Here is a 21,601-nt window from a genome sequence, read left to right on the forward strand (position 1 = left end):
GCTGAGTCAACCGCAGATAAACATGAAGCTTATTTTGGCAAGCAATTCCTTACCATGGTGTTCATTTTTCCCCACTCTCTTCACCTGAATGTTCTGCTCCAAAAGGCAACCAAGTACTTTCCTAGTGACTCTGGGTCCAGTGGCAGCAGGAATAGTGGAATCAGTGGCGCGAGCCACTGCCACCCCTCGAGCAAGCCTTGGTCAGGAAATGAAGAGGATGCTCATAGGATTGATGGCCCTAAAACTGAGACCCTCTTCTCATGGAGGGTACCCGGCACACACACACTGTGGGACACATGTGCAGGTGGAGAAATAAGCTCCCCAAAGCCCCACCTCTCTCACCAGCAGAGTGCGGTGTGTGCTGGGCCCATGAGAACATCGCAGACTTGCACTGTCCACTGTCTTTGTCCGAGGGTGTGGAAAATTACTGTACTTGCTTGGGCAGCTCAGGTTGTGTTTGGTAAACAATCTCACAAGCACGGTGGAGTGAATTCTCTGGAGAGCCTTACACTGCTATTAGGATTCATCCCTAATTTATTATCAAGGAAGATAGCAGTTGGGGCCCACTGAAACATGAAGGTTCTAGACCGCATCACTTCTGAGTCCAGGGGAGCCATTAAACCAGGAGCAGCTCAGCATAAACGGAATGAAAAATGTCAGAATGGAGAGGTTACCTAGAGAACAGAAGCAAAACTCATATTTATTGACCAGCTGTTACGCAACACTCACTTTGCTGGGTCCTCTTGAGACAGGAGACGGATGGCCCCCAGGGCAAACGATTTGAGTTCATTCCCTGCTGACCGATACTCTGAGAAGGGAGTAACAGGACAATCGAGAGTGGAGGCTGGGCCCTGCCCAGATAGAAGATAAGAGACCACATATTCCTCATTCTCGAAGTCAGGAGACCTCCCCGACTGCACATGTGCAGAAGGGCTCCTTGGAGGTCAAAAGGGGAGTGATGCTAAGCTACCCATAGGCCTCTTTGGTAGAATCCATCTTGGCTAAGAGACGCGTGCACACACATGGGAGGACCCTGAGATAAACCAGATACGGACTCAGAAGCAGACAAAGCAAGATGATTGGCCAAAGGAAACCTTGAAAAAATGCCCCATAAAAGTGATTCAAACTGCCACGAAGTGGCGACTCTCTCTGATCCTGCCTGTGTGTCTATCCACACGTACTGTACTTCTTTTTCTCCTAATAAATACTTTCCCTGTTTCACTACTTTCCGCCTTTGTGGGAATTCTCTTCTGCAAAGCCATAGGGCCAGGGTCTTGTCACTGACGACAGGTCTAGTGGCTAGGATTCGGTGCTCTCACTGCTGCGACCCGACCTCAATCACTGGCCGGGAACTGAAACCCTGCTTCAAGCCGCTGCAGACCGAGGCCACCGGAGATCACTCTCTTTATGCACTTTGTGAGTAAAATAACCCAACATGAGAGTCACCCTCAGCCCCAGAGCACATGAGGGTCACAGAGGAAAGGGCGCCCAGCTCACAGGTCTTGGGTCTGTCTGGCGACACTCACTTCACAGAATGATGCTGGCAGGAAGCTGAGTAACGTTAGGAATTTTGAGCTTCACGACTCAGAGGCTAGAAAGAGAAATCAAGAGTTCCTAGGACAGCATTGTTTATGTTCCTCAAGAATGCTGCAATTTAATTAAAGGCAAAAGAGCACGAGAGCCTCAGGTCCCAGCTCGCTGGTACATTGTTAAATAAGTTACCACCATTTAACCTCTGAGGACTGAGCAGAAAGTGCAGTTTGTAAGCCAAATGAAGCACTCTTTTTAGGAAGAGTGATAAAGATAAATTGGTCGTTGGAATGAGTGAAAACCCCAGTGCTTCTAAAATATCGTTCAAGGAGTTGCCAAAAAATTAAATTATGTTACTTATTCTGAGCAAATAATAGACTTTAATTATCAAACCAACCTTCCTAGAACTATCTAATATCCAAGGTATCCAAAGGGAGCAAATAGTTATGACTATTTTAGGTAATGTAACGTTCTACTTCTAACATTCTAAAGTCCGTATATTAATCCCTAAGAAGGGCCAGTGTTTATCTACACTGTCTCAGAGTAGGGAGGAAGTGGCCTTCAGGAATGAGGAAAACTGATGTACAAAGCGAGGAAAGAACATTTAAATACAAAGCAATTTCACTAATAAAATGCTCAAGCCGTCTAGGGTAATTTGGGTACTTGGTGAATCACTGCTTAGCAATTCATGAACACTGTGGGTGCCTGGAATTCAATTCCATTGTCCTCGAGCTGAATTGCTTTGGAAAAAGGTCACATGAAAAGGAGAGGAAGTTTTGACTTTCACATGCCAGTTATTACTAAGGAAACCACTTCCTCGGTATTCACAGATTCAGCATGTCTGCAGCTTTGGCTTCCATACAAATTACATTTTGGTGCAGCATTAAGAAACAAACAAGGGTGGAGAGTATTTTAAAAACTCAACCCAGCTATGTCATGTTCACAGAACAAAAAGAGGAGGACTTTTCAGACGCCCTTTGTCTTCCGAAGCGCTCTATGTATGCCTGGGTAGAGAGCCTCCAGGAGCGAAAAGGATGTCTGAGATTTGAGGAGAGGGCCTGTGATGGCCAGTAAACAAATGAGAAGCGAATACAGCTTTGCTGTGTTTTCTGATTGGCAATGGCTCTGAACTATCTCCTACTTGTAGTTGTGGACAAAGAAACAGGAGATGAATTACCATGTCCTAGGACTGAGTGTTCCTTTCCAATTCAAATTGCAATAAGAAATAAAAATGGTTAGTCTTCCAGTGTTAGATTATATAACTTGTCTCCTCTGTTTTTCTGGTTTCATTTTGCTTTGTTTTGCTTTCATTTTTGTCTTTTAAGGAGAAAAAAGAGTAAAATGAAGGGATATTTTAGAATGGGGCTGTCATGGGCCTTATTGCAAATGCAGCTGAACTCAGAAGTAGCTATTTTTGCTCTAGTGGGCCTTAACTGTTTGGTGGTTGCTTTGCTTTTATTTATATTTCTATTTTTAACCCAAATAGAAAGACCTTGTATAAACTACCTCTTTGTTCATGGTAGACGTCCAACTATTTTTAATTCTCTCTGCTGTTGAGAATAATGATTAGGACCCAGAAGATCACAAATCTTAGATGTCTGGGGTCCATCTGTTTGAATATCCTGAGTCTCTCTTCTAGTACCAGGATTTATGGTTTATCTTCGGCCTTTTAGTTCTCAACCTTACGCATGAATCAACACAGAACTCAACTGCACTGTTATTAACAGTAATAACAGTATTAAAAGTAAAAGTATTAAAAGTAATTAAACAGTAAAAGTATTAAAAGTAATCTGCCAACAGCTACTCTGTAGTGAACTTATAGGAGAAGGGAGCTCCTTTGGTATTACATGGCAGCAACTATGAAAGAGGTCACTCTTAGCCGTAATAAAGTGTAGTATGAGCTGAGCATTAAGAATTTTAATACCAACGAATAATAGAGTTAATATCAAGTGGGTACCTTAAAACTTTTAAATGTGTTGCTTTTGAAATCACAGATTTAACTCTTCTAAGCACCTAAGGAAGCTAAATAATTTTGGATTGACAGGAAAAAAAACAGGAGGATGCTTATTTAGTTACTTTTTGATAATCATCTATGCACACTCTCCAGAAATTGCTTTAAAGCTCTCTAATTCTGGGTTGACACTCTAAACAAATTGCAAACGTTCTTTGGTTTCAAAAAGGACTGGGATGGTGATAATGCTGATAACAATAAAATACTAGAAATAGCTCACGTATATGGAGAATTTAATAAGTACCAGTCAGTGGGCTAGGCATTCTACTTAAATTATCTCATTTAAATCCTCACAACAGCCCTGTGAGCTTGGTGCTATCATTACCCTTGATCTCAGAGAGGTTAAGGAAACGCTCAAATTCACTCATTTAGCAAGCAGCTGGGCTAAGATGTGAAAACTGGTAGTGCCTCCCCAGTCTGAGCTCTTACTACTAGAGTAGGTGTTTATAGAGAGAACGCTTTGACATGGACTGATTTGAGATGCCAAAAGATTAAAGTTAGGAAAAGACCCCACCGCTTCTGGTCCAGCAAGTGTCTAGGTAGAGCTCACGTCTGGCTCTTTTGAACTTGAAGCCCAGATACCACAGTCCTCTGGGTAGGAAGAGGGTCCTCGCCAGCATCAATCATCCAGGAAAGAGGAGGCCTTGTGCAAGAAAAGGAGGGAAGCTTTGAGCAGCAGACTCATGAGAGTAGCATCTTGGTGTGAGGCTCTGGGTAGGGGGCCCCGCCCCCCATCCCTGCCTCCAGGGGACAGACTGGGAATTTGCAAAGGATCCCTGTCCTGTTGTGGGCAACAAGCTGCAGGAGATAAGTTAGGTCTTGTTCAACTGGAAAAGCAAGTTTCATGCTCTGCTCTCCATCCATTTCCCTTAGTGAAGTCACCTTGGAACGTTCTCTCTGTCCAAGAGATGCTCCAAAGCTACTAAGGAGAGGGTCCTGCAGCTGTTGTGTTGAAATAACTTTCCAGGTCCGGGGGTGCCACGTCAGCAAACTGAAACTTCGGTCGTTTTCCTGTAAATGCTCTGCTGGACCAGAATTGCAGGGCATCCAGGCAGCCGATCCCAAATCCAGGCCTTGGCACCTCAAGCAAAGTGGATTCTGTGGCCCCGGCCAGTCATCTTCTCTTCCTTTTTCTTTATCTTACAAAAGCTTCCTGGCTTCAGCCTTGGGCAGCACTTCTCCAAAAGGTGGCTATAGCCTCACCAAATGTTCAAGTTTGTTTGTATCACCCCAATTGTCTTCTTTAATCATTTTTTACTAGTTTGGATCTAACCTTAAAGGGAAATAGGAATTTCCCCTAGCTTCTCACTCTTTGGGCCAAAGGGTAAGATTTCACCAAGGGTACAGGGTGAACCTATCGGGAAGACTAAAGCTTTGAGGTCAAATCACCTCACAGAGATCCTTCTTTCATGCTAAAGTGAGAAAATCTGTCTTTCTGTCCCTCTTCCTCCATCTCTCCCTCTTTCTTCCTTTCTTTCTTTCTTCCTTTCTCCCTCCTTCCCTTCCTCCCTCTCTCCCTCTCTCTCTCTCTTTCTCTCTTTCTTTCTCTTTCCCTTCCTTCTTTCGCTCCTTCCTTTCTTTCCTTTCTTTAAGAAGGAGGCACTGTCTCTCAGCATCTCACCATCCTGGGTTAAGGCAGTAACCGCCACAATTAAATACAGATGTTAACAAAGCACCTCAACTGACATCCAGCTTGGTGAAATGACACCAACCTCCATCCAGTTGCCGAAGCCAAATCTTAGAGTTACTCTTGATTCTCTCATTTCTTCATTCAATTTAGCATTCAGAGGTGCCAAAATCCACATGAAAACATCTCGCATCCGCCCTCTTCTCTGCATCACCGTGACCTCTTGTAACAGCGTAGAGCCAAATCTGACTACATGTTGGATCTGTTTCTTTTACTTTACCCTTTGCTTCCCATTGCTTTTGTTCACTAAAAGGATACTGTCTATAAACAATGGCCTGCCTCGGGGAACCCTGCCCCTCTGCCTGAATGTTAAACCAAAGTGTCTTTGTTCAGGGAAGCATCCTGACCCTGTCCACCCCTGGATGGCTGCAAGAAATAAGAAATTAACACATCCCCCAAGAAGAAATTAACACATCCCCTCCCCGAGGATGGCCGTTCCATGGGATATTTGCAAAGCTTATGGCCTTTTAACTTTACTTCCTCATCTCCTCCCCCTTTCTGTTCTATAAAAGAAACTGGCATCCAGACCCCGATAAGATGGTTTTCCAGAGACACTCGTCTGCCATCTTCTCGGTCGGCCAGCTTGCCGAAGAAAGTCGTATTCCTTGTGCCGACACCTCGTCTCCGATTCATTGGCCTGTTGTGTGGCGAGCAGAGGTAACACTCTCACCTGTCCAGCTGCTCCCATACCGTGTCCTCTTAACTCCTTCCCCTCACATCAGTTAAGGGGAGCCTTTTGCAATTTAGTAAGAGGAAATAACTTCTGCTTAAAATCCTCTGGTGCCTTCCCACTGTGTTTAGAATAAACCCCAGACTCCGACCATGACTTATAAAGCCACATGTGATCTGGACTTGCCCATCCCTTGAAAGTCTCCTCCCATTACTGTACCTTCCACTGCCCTGTCCAGCCCTGGCTGTGGCCTTTTGATGGCTCCTAGGATACACCCAGCTCCGTCTGTTCCAGAGCCACTGCACTCGTTGCTCTCCTTCCTGGAATTCTCTTCTTCCTTGTCTTCAGGTGGCTGGCTCCCTGTCATTCTGATGTTACTTTCAGTATCACCTCTTCAGAGAAGATTTCTCCAACCTCCTGGCTAAAGCGTCTGAGTTTTGGTGGGAGGTTGCCTCCTGCTAGAAAGAAGGTGGGCTTCAGGAAGGCAGGGACTTCCCTGTCCCATCCAGTCTACTGTGTTATACCTGAGGCCAAGAACTGTGCTGATGGTCTTAGGAGGATCTCCCTGGATCTGGCGAAAGTAGAAGCAAGCGCTTGTTATTAGCTATTATTATTCAGTTCCACTCCGATTACAGCCACACCCTAAGCTGAAGTTTGGAGGAGGCATAGGGCAGGGTGGTGGAGGATGGAGAGAATGGAATCCAGTTCCTTCTGGTTCCCAATTAATGTGGCCCTAAAGAATGACGGGGATGTCGATGTTAAGGATTCTGATGTGATTGTTTCCACCTTAGCACTCACTATGACACAGTCTAAACTGTAGCTGTTAAGTCACTGTCTACACCGATCAGCCAGGATTGCCCGAGTTAGGGTGGGGTTAAAACACACAACCCAGGTTCATCATTTCTGCTTGTTGTAGGGCCTCGGGGGCCGAATCAGATAGAGGACTCGCCGTTTGGAACTTGACAGTGGCTGGGCCAGAGGGAAAGGAAGGGCAGGAGTGGGATGAATTTTCTCCACTGGAAGGGACACGTGTCACCCCGCTCTCAGTTGATTGCTGAGAGCGAGTCACGTCACCGGTTGGAGGAATGCAGAGAGATGCAGAGCAGCACTGATGTTGGCCAGGCCATCAGGAAGGAGAGAAGAGGAGACACAAGGTGGTGTCTGACCCATAGAAACTACTAGAACCTGAGGGCAGAAGCGATGCCCTGGGTGGTGGGCAGCAGGGCTTGCTTGATGAGCCCAAATTCTCCAAGGAGAAAGAGACGAGCAGCTTTCTACTTCCGGCCAATAGAAGAAGGGGGGCCCAAGGTCATTTTATGTCTCAGACACTCGCTTCTTCATTCAAGGCTGTTCTTTCTTTGCTGTCCATACGTCTCTCTTACAGATTTAGTCAGTTTCTGTGTTGGTTATTCTCTGACAAATATGCTCCCTTCCCTGCCTTGTTTTATGCCCAGGAGTTGTCCTCTAGGGATGCATCACCCAAACTCTCTGACCTTCTGGTCTTTTGTCGATTTGCTGAGTGGGAAGCACAGTGTTTTAGTCTGCTCAGGCGGCTGTAACAAAACAGCACAGAACGGGTAGCTTCTAAACACAGAAATATATGGCTCACAGGTCTGGAGGTGGAAAGTGTGAGATCAGGGAGCCAGGGGGCCGGGTGATACCTCTCAGGTCCCCGGCTTCTCCTTGTGTCCTTACATGGCAGAAGAGGCCAGGGAACTCTGTGCAGCCTCTTTTATAAGGCACTGATCTCATAACTTAAGCACTTCCCAAAGACACCATCACCTTTGGGGGTTAGGATTGCAATATATGAATTTTGGGGAGAGGGCATAAACCTTGAGACCATAGCACACAGGTAGGAAGTTGGAGGGCAGGGTTTGAGAGAGGTTGGGGTAATTACCCCACCCTGAAGCTCCCTTCCCTAACCTTGCTGGCATCCTTGCAGGGGCTCCTAGCTCTGTGGTCCCAGGTTCTGTCTTGAACCCTTTCCTCGTGGCTTCAGACCCCACCAGAATCCTGCCAGCTGCACCCTCCCTCGGTCCTTTGGGCCCTGGTTGGGGGAAGTTTCCTGTTGCTGCTGGTCATCCCTAACTGATACCTTCGCTCTGACACATCACTGTCAGCCACCTCCTTATTCCATTCCCTCCCGTTAAAGACTTTGTGTCTGTTGTCTGCTTCCTGCCATACTGACTAATACGTCTTACTTATTGGATTCCAAACAGCTGTACGTATCCTCACCCACCGTTCTTTTCTTGACATATTTCTTAGATGTGCCTTATTTCTGTGCTTTCTTATCCCCACGGCTCTCTCTTTCTCTTCACTGTGTTGACTGCAAAACAAAAAAATGCACATGAGAGCTGTGAGTTAAGTTTTATTTGGGGCAAAATGAGGGCTATAACCCGGGAGACATTTCCGCTAGCTCTGAGAAACTGCTCCAAAGAGGTAGGGGGGAAGGTCAGTATATATGTGACTTTGGTGAAGGGGGAGTACGTACAATCAAGCCCATTTTTTTTGCAGAGGTTTCTGCTGGTCTCGTGAAGGTTTCTGCTAGTCGCTAGGAGCAGACGTCACTATGAAGGATTTTAGTGCTTTTCTAGATAAAAGGAGATGCAAGAATCGGGCTCATAAAATCTTCTGAAAATATATAACTATATGAAGGCCTGTTCAGCCATTTTTTCCCAGAGCACAGAGGGCCTCACCCCTGATCTCCACCCTGGACTCCTTTCAGGGGGTTGAAGGTCAGCGGCTGCAGTGGCTCGTGATTTCATCCTTGTAGAGGTAGATGGCAAGTGCCAATTGGTAGGTGACGCCTCTTAGAACTTTGGGCTCTGTGATAATAGCTGGTACTATCAAAAACATTTACCGGTTTTTGTTGAAACACCTTATTTCATTCAGCAGAGTGCTGGCCACCTGCTTTGTATTAATTTGCTGAGGCTGCACTAACAACGCATCTCAGACTCGGGGGCTTGGAGAACAGAGCTTTATTTCTGCTCAGTCTGGAGGCTGGAAGTCCCAGATCAAGGTGCTGGCAGGTGTGCTTCTCTTGCGGCCTCTCTCCTTGGCTTACAGAGGCCGCCTTCTCTTCCCACCCGACCTCTTCCCTCGGGGCCCTCGGCCTCTGTGTCTCCCTCTTATAAGGACACCAGTTTTACTGGATTAGGGCCCCAACCTAATGGCCTCATTGTGGCCTAATCACCATTTGAAAGCTCCATCTTAAACTAGGGCTGCGTTCTGAGGTTCCGGGGGTTAGGACTTTAACATATAAACTTGGGGGGAACGCAATCCAGCGCACTCGATACACTCCTATCACAAAGCAGGATCCCAATGGGCTTTTGGGCATCAAAGCCTTTAGTTTCACCTTTCATCCGCTGGAGAGAGGAAGTTGCCTCTTCTAACCCTTAGGCTTCCCATATTTCTGGACCCTGCCTGTTTCTCTTTTATGGGTGTTTGCAAACTGCTTGATTGTTTTGGAGGATATCTCCTTCTACGGTGCCTTGTGAAATACAGCCAATTGGTAGTAAATACATGCCACTAACACTGCTTTCTAATCTTTTTCTCTAGAGCTACAGTTTCTCCTGCTATGTTATCACAGGCAACAGTGTCACCAAATGTTTCGGTAAAACTCCCCTATTACATGGATGACCATTGTTCTGGTGTCCAGTGTTAGTTGGTTCACTGTCCCCCGTCCAGCCCTTGGCCACCGCCGTATATTTTAGGCTTATTGGCTACGGTAGCACTCCATGTCAGGGGATCAATGTCAGTACTATCAGGACAGACCAGTTTTGCCACAAAACATTCTTATTCATTTCTTGCTTTTGCTGCACATCTACCTGGTTGACAATGGGCCCCTGGTGGTTGCTCAGGGACCCTGACTGATGGAGTGGCCACCCTCTTGCCATGTCAGGGGGATAAGAGAGCCTTTGCCCCTTAAAGCCTGTCCTCATATATGATACATGTCACTTTTTTATAATTCATTGACCAAAGTGAGTCACACGTGTGCTTTTTTAAAATTTGTTTTTTATTGATATAGTTGATTTACAATGTTGTGTTAATTTCTGCCATACAGTAAAGTGATTCAGTTAAACATATATATATATATATATATATATACATTCTTTTTCATATTTTTTCCATTATGGTTTATCAGAGGATATTGAATATAGTTCCTATAATGCTATACGGTAGGACCTTGTTGTGTATCCATTCTGTATGTACCAGTTTGCATCCGCTAACCCCAAACTCCCACTCCATCCCTCCATGGGTGTTTTTTTTAACTTCAAGGGGACAGGAAACTACTGTCCTATCTCGTGCTTGGAAAGAGAACCAGAAATTCTTGGTGAACAGCACTCATGATTACTATTCAGCATCCATTATCAAGAGCTGGTATTTAGTTCTGGAAATTAAGAAACTAATTGGGAAAAAACAAAAATTGAGATCATCTGTGGCATAAATCATGGGTCCATGATGTTATTTTTGTTTTCTGAACATCGTGACACTATTTCTCCCAAGAGACACACACACACACACACACACACACACACACACACACACACCTTTCTTTAATGCCACAGAATTATGTATTCAGCTCTATGGATGGCAGCTGGCTGTCATGTGTCATTTGGTAATTTCCATACCTTCTCTTTCTTACTGCAAAAGAAGCCTGCAGAGGCTGTGTTAAAAGAGTCAGGTATAGCCCTCTTCTGCTCTTTTGTGCTTGTGATACATGTGCTATGTATCTCCTTCCCCTACCAATGCATTTTAAAATGAAGTCATATTTAAATTTGTCATTTCTATAAAGCAAGAAAGGTACTTGCTGCCACGCGCTGCCAAGCAGACTGGCAGATGCCACTAACAAATGGTAAAAAATTCTTCTCTGGTTCATTATTTCCATAAAAACAAACTCTCTTTCAGTTATCATTGCTGAAATAGAATGTAAACCTAATTCTAAATAACAAAAAACAGATCCAGTGGCCGTCAAACCCCAGCGCAATGTGTCTCTATAGAAGTTAGTGAATAAGTGAAGTGAATCATAATTCCTCACATCCGGAAGAGGATTCACAATCCAGGGTACCCATTAAAGTGGTTTCTAGCCTAAAATAGACAGGAATCACTAACAATGCGTTAACAGTGGAACCAGGTAGGAAGCATCCAGTGGAGAAATGTGCCTACAATTAGATGGCTTTGATTCGGTACAGCCTTTTCTCAGATCCTTCTCTGGGAATAAATGATTTTGTCTGAAATCTTTCCCCCATGATTCCATCCTTTTTTCTGACGCCAGCTGAGTTTTCTAACATACAAATCTGGTGGTGTCGTCGGATGAGTAGGCTCCGGAACCAGGTTACCATCAAGAAAGAGTTCCGCCCCACGCCCCCTCCCCTCCACCCCCCCCCCCACCAGCCTGCGGTCATGACCTCTCCAAGCCCGTCACCCCAGGGATGCCACCATCCCAGCGCCCTCCTGGCTGCTGCTTGGCAATCAAAGCTCCACTTGAAGCTCCCTCGGCGGCCAAGTCCCCTTTGTTTGTTCTCCACCCGGGGCCCCCGGACTCGTCACCTCCTGGCCTCTGCCAGCCTCACTCTTCTGCATTCGCTGCATGGTTATTTCCTGACTGCCTTTTTTTCTGTTACGAATTTGCTCTGAGCTCTGGTCTGGGCGAGCCCTGACCGCCACTTGCTTCCTCACTGCTGACTCATTGGTCTGCTCTGTTGTCTGGCTTGGGGGACCCTCAGGATTCCTGACGACGTGGCCCCCTGCCTCACTGGGACTCCTGGCACCAGCCTGTCCTTGGTCCTGGAGCCACCGGACACCCCTGGTCCCCTCCCCACCTTTTCAGGGCTCTTTTCCTTATATACTGTTTTACTGCACAATCCTGGGTTAAGTCATGTAATCTTTCTGTTTCCTGGTTTTCCCATTTTACAAATATGAGTCTAGGTAAGCTGCAAGCTGCCCACACAGGGCTTGCGAGGAGCAGGTAAAACAAACACGTGAAAACACTTTGCAAAGTGCAAAACTGATGTGAGGTCTGATTTTTACTGCAGTGTGGTTTTCTCTGAAGCATCCTTCCTGGGTGTCATTTTCTTCATCCAGAGCTTTGAGGTTTGAAAAGGATTGACTGCTAGTTTGATAGACTAGTAGGTAAGAAGGAAAATAATAACTGTTGCTATTGACCATATACTGTATGCCAAGTCCTGGGCTGGGTACTTTGGATTCATATCTAATCTAATCTTTACATCTACTCTGCAGGGTAGGTATTATGATTGTCATTTTACAGCTGAGGAAACAAAGGCTCAGAGACACAAAGTCACTTGTCCAGGGATGCACAGTTTGTAAGTCATAGAACAAGAGAGTGTGTTCACTTCTGTTTTATTTCCAGTTTGTAAGTCATAGAACAAGAGAGTGTGTTCACTTCTGTTTTATTTCAGAGCTGTGATGCTCAGCACGTGTCCTCCTGAGATGCACCGCTGGGCTTTGCCTTTTCTCTGGTCCCACCCGGCCAATTGGACTCACGCTTTGTTTTCCCCGCCCTGTGGCAGTCATGATGTAGGGCAGCCCTCCATACTGATGGTCATGCCCTGGCGTAAGCGCTTCCCCTTGAGCCTGGGCTGGACTTAGAGACTTGCTTCTGATGAATAGACTGCAACAGAGGTGATGCAATATCACTTCTGAAATTAGTTTACAGGAGACCGTGGCTTCTGTGTTGCTGCGTTTTCCTACTCCCTCTTGTTCAGCTTGATGACTCCAGCTACCTTACTGTGAGCTGCTCTATGGGAAGGTCCTGGGGAGGGAACTGAGAGAAGCCACCCGTAGTTGCCAAGGACCAGAATCCTGCCAACAACCCATGAAGAGCTTGGAGTCAGGTCTCAGCCCAAATGAACTGCAGATTCACTGACGTCGTGAGAGCCCCTGGGCTGGAGAACTCAGCTAAGCCATGCCTGCATTCCTGAACCACAAAACGGTGACATAGTAAGTGCTGTTGTGGTTTTTCTTTTAAATCACTACTTTTGGGGGTCATTTGTTCCACGGCAGTAGATGACCAATACACATGCTGTATACTGAGAAGCATTACTGATGGAGTCTACTGTCCTTATGGCTGGTGAATGAAGAAACTAACTGACATGCTCCACTTTCTCACCCACAAGCAACACCTAATAAGAGCTGAGATTGGAACTCATGTCACTCAAAGCCCAAGGCATCACATCACCCTCTAGGCTGAGCTGCTGGGGGACACATGCCTTTTTACAGGGGCCTTTGGCCTGGGATGAAGGTGACAAGGCTGTTGTTTTGGTGCCATTGTACCAATGAAAGCAGATAAGAATTTTATGTCTGAAGATAGATTGGTAGGGAAGTGTTTGGGGACCACAGATCAAAGAGGGCTTCCTAAATATTTCCAGGTAAGTTAATCCTACTCCACTTGAATATAGAGCCACTTTGACCTCAGGCAGGGGTCAACATTTTTCTGCAAAGAGTCAGAGAGTAGGTATTTTAGACATTGCAGCGCACATGTGGTCTGTTGCATATTCCTTTACTAAAAACAAACATTAAATATGTAAAAGCATTCTTAGTTCAGAGGTCTTATAAAAACAGGCTATGAGTCACATTTATCCCAGGCTGTAGTTTGTCACCCCCGACTGAAATTAAGGTGACCCTCAATGACTATGGTTTAATCTGAGTATGGTTCTCCACGGGGTTCCAAGAGGGAATTAAGCCCTAATGTCCTAAAGCATCCATTATATGTAGTGACTCAACTTCTCTCCTGTGGATTTAGAATGGTATTTGTTATGTACATACTTGGGAGAATTGAATAATACTCACTCAAAAGACCTTTGTGCTCTGGGGTTCAGATGACAAGCCCTGGCTAGTGGCACACATAATCACACACTTATTCATTCAACAATCATTAAGTAGGCACTCAGTGCTCAGTGTTGGTTTATGTTGTGTGACAGCAGAGATAAGGGACTCTGGGCTTTCCCTCAAAGACATCATGCTGAGTGGACTACAGGAAATTTTGAAAATAATTTCTGAAGTCATGCTCAGGCAGAAACAATGTGATGACTCTAATAAGTGTTCCTTTTTCACTAATCTGATATTTTTGCTATAGATTGAGGGCGTTTCTTTTTCTCCACAGGGCTGTGATCTATGCTACGCAGACCTATTGACAGCTGTCTGAGAAATGAAAAGACCTCCTGGAAATATCTGTCCATGGGTAGACCTGGGTGAGAATCAATCCTTGCCCACCACTGACTATGTGACTTCGGGCAATTACGTAATCTTCTTGAGATACCTTTTCACCATAAGATGGAGAAAATAATAATACCCACTTCAGTGAGCTGTGGTGTAAATTTAAATGAAAAAAAAAGCATGCAAAGCCCTGAGGGGTGATGCTAAATACATAGCAAGAGCTCAACAGAAGTACCTATTACTGCTGTTTTCAGGGCACGACCCGTGATTTCAGGAGCATCAGATACATGCTCTTAATTTTTTAAAGTCAGATCCATGTATATATGTATATGAGATGTGCCCACAGAAGGGAAACATCTGCAGTTTTGTGTAATTGCTTTGGCCTCCTCAGAGAACTGGGTCAATCTATGGAGGGTCAAACATACCTAATTAGAGAATCTACAAATCCCGAATAGGTGCCATTTTTAGAAGGATGGTTCGATTTCTTCTCAACGCAATAAATTGGCTGTGCAGGAGGATGGGGAAGGGGGAGAGGGGAAGCATCACTTCAGCAAATCCCTGATTTTAACTTATTTTTTTCCATTCCTTCTGAGAGTGTCTTCATGCAGAAAAACCTCTCTCACTCTTCTGGATTCTGAAGTAAGAATGACAGAACCGAGCTTTAGTGAGCTCTTGTTTTGCACCGGGCTCTGATCGGTGAATCCTCACTCAGCCCTATGAGAGACGGAATATTTTATCATTCGCAATTTACATAACAGACGACTTGCACGGATTGCCCACCTAACTTGACCTAGGTCATACGGCTGGGGCATCTGTGGTCTGGTTTAAATCCAGGTAGGTTCACTTCAGAGCCCCACTCTTAATTCCACTGTCCTACTACATGGCTACACAGTAGAAAGAATTTGAGTCACATATGCAATTAAAATGTTCTGGTAGTCACATTTCAAAAAAAAAAAAGGAAACAGGCGCAATTAATTTTTAAAATTCATTTTATTGAAGTATAGTTGATTTACAATGCTGTGTTAATTTCTTTTTTAAAATTAATTAATTAATTAATTTATTTTTGGCTGCGTTGGGTCTTCGTTGCTGTGCGCGGGCTTTCTCTAGTTGCGGCGAGCAGGGGCTACTCTTCGTTGCGGTGCATGGGCTTCTCATTGCGGTGGCTTCTCCTGTCGCGGAGCATGGGCTCTAGGCATGTGGGCTTCAGTAGTTGTGGCATGCAGGCTCAGTAGTTGTGGCTCATGGGCTCTAGAGCGCAGGCTCAGTAGTTGTGGCGCATGGGCTTAGTTGCTCTTGCAGCATGTGAGATCTTCCTGGACCAGGGCTCGAACCCATGTCTCCTGCATTGGCAGGCGGGTTCTTCACCACTGCTCCACCAGGGAAGTCCCGCTGTGTTAATTTCTGCTGTACAGCAAAATGATTCAGTATATATACCTTCTTTTTCATGGTCTTTTCCATTATGGTTTATCACAGGATATTGAATATAGTTCCCTGTGCTCTATAGTAGGACTTTATTGTTTATCCATTCTATATGTTTGCATCTGCTAATCCCCAACTCCCAATCTCTCCCTCCCCCAAAGGTGCAGTTAATGTTAATCATATATTTAAGTTAACCAATCATCTTTAAGATGTTACCATTCAATATGTAATCACAGAAAAGAGTCTTCTTTACACACTTCAGGAGTTATCACTTCTGCACGGCTCCATTAGGACCTTTCACGTGGTTGGGAGCCATGCGTGGCTGGTGGCCTCCATAGTGGAGAGCGTAGCCCTGTGCCTGCTCAGCCAGAGTTACTGGACTTTCTATTTACATCTCTATGTTTACATAATCTTTATTCTTTTGTTTTGGTATCTTCAAAACTATTAAAAAGATCCTGACTACTAAAACTGAAAGTAAGTTTTAAAAAAAAGGAAGAAAATAAAGCCATGGTAATAGGGTCATTGTTTGGGGATTTCTAACAATGCCTAAGGAAGCTGTGTTCTTTGGTGACTTCTGTCAGATTGCTCAAATATTTTGAGTTCAACTGCTTGTCCATTTAAGAACATAAGGTTCATTTATCATGTTTCCCCCTTGGCCAAGCAGAAATCTAAAAATAAGCTCTTAAGTTGTTAGGTTTGACTGAACTCTTTATATAAATATCTGTTTGCAGTTGTTGTTTTAGCAAAAGAAAAAGCCAGTCTCCTAAGTGTTTTGGTTCTAAAAACTTTAGGAAACTGATTTTTCCCCTAAACACTTCCTTCCTCTAAACCACATACAGACTGAAAAAAAAAAAGGAAGTGAAAATTAGATTTTATTTTATTTTTCCTACAAGAGGACAGAAAAGACAATCCCTTCCCCCATACGACATTCTTTTGCCATTGCCCTTCCCACTACCAAATTCCAAATGCTGATTAGAGGATGAAAAATTGGCCCCTTCATATAAAGCTTAACTCTGTAAAGTCTGTGGAGTCTTGGTTTCAGGTGTCACATCTCATCTGACGAGTTTGGAAGGGCCTGCAGGAAATCACTGTCACATAAACCCCTTTTTGTGTCTCTGGCAATGTTTCCCCAACACTGGACACAGAGAAGACAACAGTAGACAGTAAGTGCTTGTTGAATTAAAATTTTTTAATTTATTTGAGGAAAGTCAAGAAAAATTTCTATGGACTATTATAAGAGAAAAGTGGTTTGCTGTTTCCAAATATACTAATGGAAACACTTAGAAGAGGTATTTTGATTAGAGGGAAATGACCTGGGAGCAAGGAGTGACATGAAGATGTGGGGTAAAATCCGGGAAATTAAAAGGGTGACTGGCTTCTAGAGGTTCCTCCTTGACTCTGTCTTTACATGAAATTTTAATATGATTAAAATATAAAAACTAAAAAAAAAGATAAAAAATATGTAGAAGAATATCTGTAAAATTTTGGTCAAGGGGAAGATTTTAAGGTAGTAGGTAGGAAACTTAGAAAACACAGTTATATTTAACCTGTCTTTCTATAGGCACATATATACATATGTGCATGTATGTATGTATTTAATACATATCTTATGCAAAACAGTGAACTGGGAAAATATATGCAATTAGAATACTATCAGAAGATATAACAAGTTGCTCTTCCTAATATACGAATGACTGATAAAAGAAAAAGCAAGTTATAAATGAAAAAAACCAAAGAAAATAAACTCTAAAGATGTTCTTCCTCACTAGTGAATCAGAAATGCAAACTATACCAAAAATCAGATGAAAATTTTAACTCATCACATAAGCCAAACAAACAAACAAGTAACACCATCCAACTATAGTGAAGTATGCTGGCTACCCAGCTGCTGGGGGTGTGAATTGATTGAATAAATATAATAGACTTCAAGCGATTTCTGGTGAATAATACTTACTAATAACATTAATGCTAGCTGTCTGGGCTTAAAACATGTTAGCAAAGTATCTTTCAGAACTGTGTGTAGGGTAGAATGAAATCATATTCACTATTAATGTTATATGTCCTTACAGAGAAAGACAAATATCACGTGATATCACTTATATGTGGAATCCACACACACACAAAAATGATACAAGCGAACTTATCTAAAAATAGAAATAGAGCCACAGACATAGAAAACAAACTTATGGTTACCAAAGGGGAAAGGGGAGAGGGATAAGTTAAGAGGTTGGGATTAACACATACACACTACTATATATAAAATAGATCAATAACAAGGACCTACTGTATAGCACAGGGAACTATACTCAATATTTTGTAATAGCCTATAGGGGAAAAGAATCTGCAAAAGAATATATACATATGTGTGTGTGTGTACATATATATATGAACATATATAACTGAATTCGCTGTGCTGTACATCTGAAACTAACTTGACATTGTAAATCCACTCTACTTCAATAAAATTAAGAAGAAAAGAAAAGCAAAATAAAGCTATGTGCCCTTATGTGTTGTAGAAAATGAGAATTGCTATTAACCAGCTGGATAATTTGCCTTATGCAGTAGCCCTTCAGTTTGCTTAGACGACCATGGCAATGGGCTAGGGGTAGAAGGCACAGGGCTGGCTTTGGGCCGAGGCTGCCCACGGCCTCATCCCTTCCCTGCTGCAGTGGCCAGGGAGTCTGGTGCTGCTGATGACGCAGGTGGGGGAAGCTTCCCGAGGGCATCAGACTGGATGTGAATGAAAAGGAAGCCTTTACTGGGTTACACGACTGAGATTTGCGGGTCAATATCTGGTCCTTGTGGTCTAGCCCAACCCAACTAAAACAACAATACAGATAGTATTCTTTAGGGACTATAGAACAAACATAGTCTCTCTATATAACATAGAGAGAATGTATATACACATTTCCTCTCTATTATAAAAAATATATATATTAAAAACATATATATGTTTTATACATATATGTTTTATACATACATATTTATGTTATATATGTTCTACATATATAAATATTTACATTTATGTTTTTACATACATATACATATTTATAAAACATAAAACATTTACATTTATGTTTTATACATATTTATGTCATATATGTTTTACATACATATATATGTATATATAAAATATATATATTCAAATGCAGTTAAATATAAATGCATTTCTTTCTAAGTCTCCTACCTATCTTAAGGTCTCTCCCTTGACCAAAATTGTACAAATAGTCTTCTACATATTCTTTTGTTTTTATATTTAGCTTTTACATTTTGCTCCTATTAAAATTTCATTTAAAGCATTCAGACACATCTTACACAAACTAGCATCCTCGACTGGATGAACTATTTTGGATCATTTGGAAGCACTTTTGAGATCTTATATCACTTTCAGGTTGTTATATAAATAGATCATCACTCACCTGTAATTACACTTGTTAACCGAGCGCCAGGCTACGGTCCTGATTAAGATGCTTCAAGTCTACTTCTTGTGGCGGCGGCGGCAGCTGCGGCAGCCGCTGCCATGCTAAGATGAATGCCTCTTCCGCCTTCAAGTCGTTCTTGTTCTTCGAGTGCGAGAACAAGATCAAGGCACCCGATGCCTGTTTGTTCACCTCCAACAAGGAGGACCACGCGCTAGGAAACATCATCAGATCGCAGCTGCTGAAGGCCCCCCAGGTGCTGTTTGCTGGCTACAAAGTCCCCCATGCCTTGCAGCACAAGACCCTCATCGTGTGCTGACCGCACTGGATGCCAGCCTTCACCCAATGCCATCACAGACCGCTTCCGCGAGCTCTCCCTGCTGGAAGAGCGCGTCCGACTGGCCATCAGAGACAAGCAAGAAGGAATTGAGTAGCGGGCTGCACCTGGCCCTTCTCCAGGCACCAGGTGGAAAAGAACACTTCTTCCAGCCGTGGGCCTCCTTGTAGAAATTCCAGCGAGCCCCTCACCCCTGACACCGATGTGTCCTGTACATAGAGTCTGTTTCACCTTCCTAATAAAGTGTGGCAGGAAAAGACCCAGCTGCGGGCGGAGGCAGAGGTGACTTCCAAGCAATGGACCGTCAGTTCAGCGGAGCTAGAGGACCTGTTCCGAAGCCACTCGGGGGCCTCATTTCAAAGCGGCCTGGCCCGGAGACCCAGATTTCTGTCTGAGAGCATGGCAGGAACAAACTCATCTGGACAAAAACTGGGAACCTGCGGCTGCCAGGCAGTGTCTGAAGCCGAGGGAAACTGAAAGCCCATGTGCTTCTAGAAGCCTCAGCTGCCGGACCTGCTTGCCTCAGCGTAGGGACACTTGATGGGGCCCACAAACAGCTCTCCCCGGGCCTCTCTTACATAGTGGAGTTTAATAAAAATAGTCACCGATAAAAAAGCAATCAATCAATCAACTTCTCATACCGGTTCTGAACGTCCTGTCCTAACACCCCATTCTTTGGAATTCTTACCCCGTTTCATGGTTCCAAGTTCTTCTGCTTTCTCCCTCGCTCTCCTGGGGCGTGGTCCTCAGCCTTGCTTTCCCCACTGTCACTTTTGGACCCATGGAGCACCGTTCCCAAACTGTGATCCATGGACGATTCAGCTTCTCCTTTCAGGCTCCAGCCTTGGACCCAGGGGCCTTGTGCCTTTTGAATGCCTTACTTGGTCATTCAACCCCAAAACCTCAGCAGTGGGGTAGGGGAGAAGTTCAACACCCTTAGGTGGTGATAGCAATAGGGTGGGAAAACCATCATTAGAACTTCTCTCTCTCTCAAAGTCAAGGTTAATAATCCAACATCAAAAACCATTGTGAAATTCTATGAATACTTGGATTACTAAGCAATTTCCACACTTGGATTTTTCGTGGGTCCTGAATTGCCAAGTGAACAAAGCTTGGAAAATTCTTGTTAATACGTTCATTATTAACAAGTAGGTAACTTTTAACATAGCACACCTAGTTTTACAGACCCGGTTATAGTGCCTGGAAGCTGTTAGCTGATACTCTGAGATACTGCAGGAAATCATTACTTCATAGAGGTAGGCTTTTTCTAGAGAGCTAGGATTAATTATATTTCAATAATTTGTCTTTATGAAGATACCATGGTAGTCATTTTTCCTTAGTGAAAATAAGCTGAAGTGAGACATAAATAAATCCTAAATGTTCATCAACTAAAGAATAGTTATATAAATTTTTTTTTATTTGTGTAATGTAATCTCATGCAACTATTAAAATCAAAACTAGAAAGACAAGGTTGGAGCATAGAAGATTAGCATGAAATAATGCTACAAGAAAGAGAAGAACATGGTGTTTCCTTTAAGGTTAAAAATCCCACCCATGGCCCCTGAGTAGGGAATTCAGTGGTATAGCTGTTCTGAATGAAGGTTGATCAAAGAATATTCTTCATGTTTGGATGCACTTTCAAAGGTGGGTGTTGCTGAGGAATTCATTGCCACGAGAACTTGGACAACTTTCCCAGAGAGGAAATAGTTGAACACAAGGTCTTCATGGTTGATCCTAATCCCCAAGCCTCGCACTAAATATGGAGAAGGGGGGCGGGGAGGGGTTGCAGTTGCCATTGGGAAGTTTACCAGAAAAACACGAGACTCATGATACACAAGCTTTGTGTAGAGACACTGATGAAAATTTGGGAAGGAGGGGATGGAGGTGGGAGGGCAAGGGCTGGGGTGATGGTGGGCTCTATTTTGAGCACAATATTTAACGACGACCATTTGGTGTTTTCTTCAAACACAACTTCTTCTATAGCTTTTTTCTCCCATTCCCAAGCACTTGTGCCAAATTTGGAGCAAAACTGAAAACTAAAATGAGGCAAAGAATGAGCTGAACAATGTGTGTGTGTGTGTGTGTAGGAGTGTGATATAAAGAAGGCAAAAATTTCCTGTTCTGTGTTGGGAGTTTTAATGATGTCAAGAGGAGGACCATTTTTCCTACTCAGAGCAGCAATGGTTTGTGTAGAAGTGAGGCCAGAATCACACCCATCACAGGGACTCCAGCTGTGGCCAGCGCAGATGGGATTAGCGGAGAGATAGGAGTATGATGGCCGTTTGGAAGCACGTGGCTTCTGAACTAAATGGGACAAAATTCATCTCTCCACTGCATCTTCAGGGTGTATATT

At 43.8% G+C, this 21,601-nt stretch overlaps 1 pseudogene; it reads left to right on the forward strand.

Moving 5' to 3' along the window:
• Positions 1-18,787: 18,787 nt before the first annotated feature.
• Positions 18,788-19,952, forward strand: LOC111183309 (DNA-directed RNA polymerase II subunit RPB11-a pseudogene; annotated as a pseudogene).
• The last annotated feature ends 1,649 nt before the right edge of the window (positions 19,953-21,601 follow it).

Source organism: Delphinapterus leucas, chromosome 12 (genome assembly GCF_059928025.1).
Source record: "Delphinapterus leucas isolate spDelLeu-1000000601 "Yukka" chromosome 12, BTC_Dleu_Yukka2, whole genome shotgun sequence".
In the NCBI taxonomy this organism is placed as follows: Eukaryota; Metazoa; Chordata; class Mammalia; order Artiodactyla; family Monodontidae; genus Delphinapterus; species Delphinapterus leucas.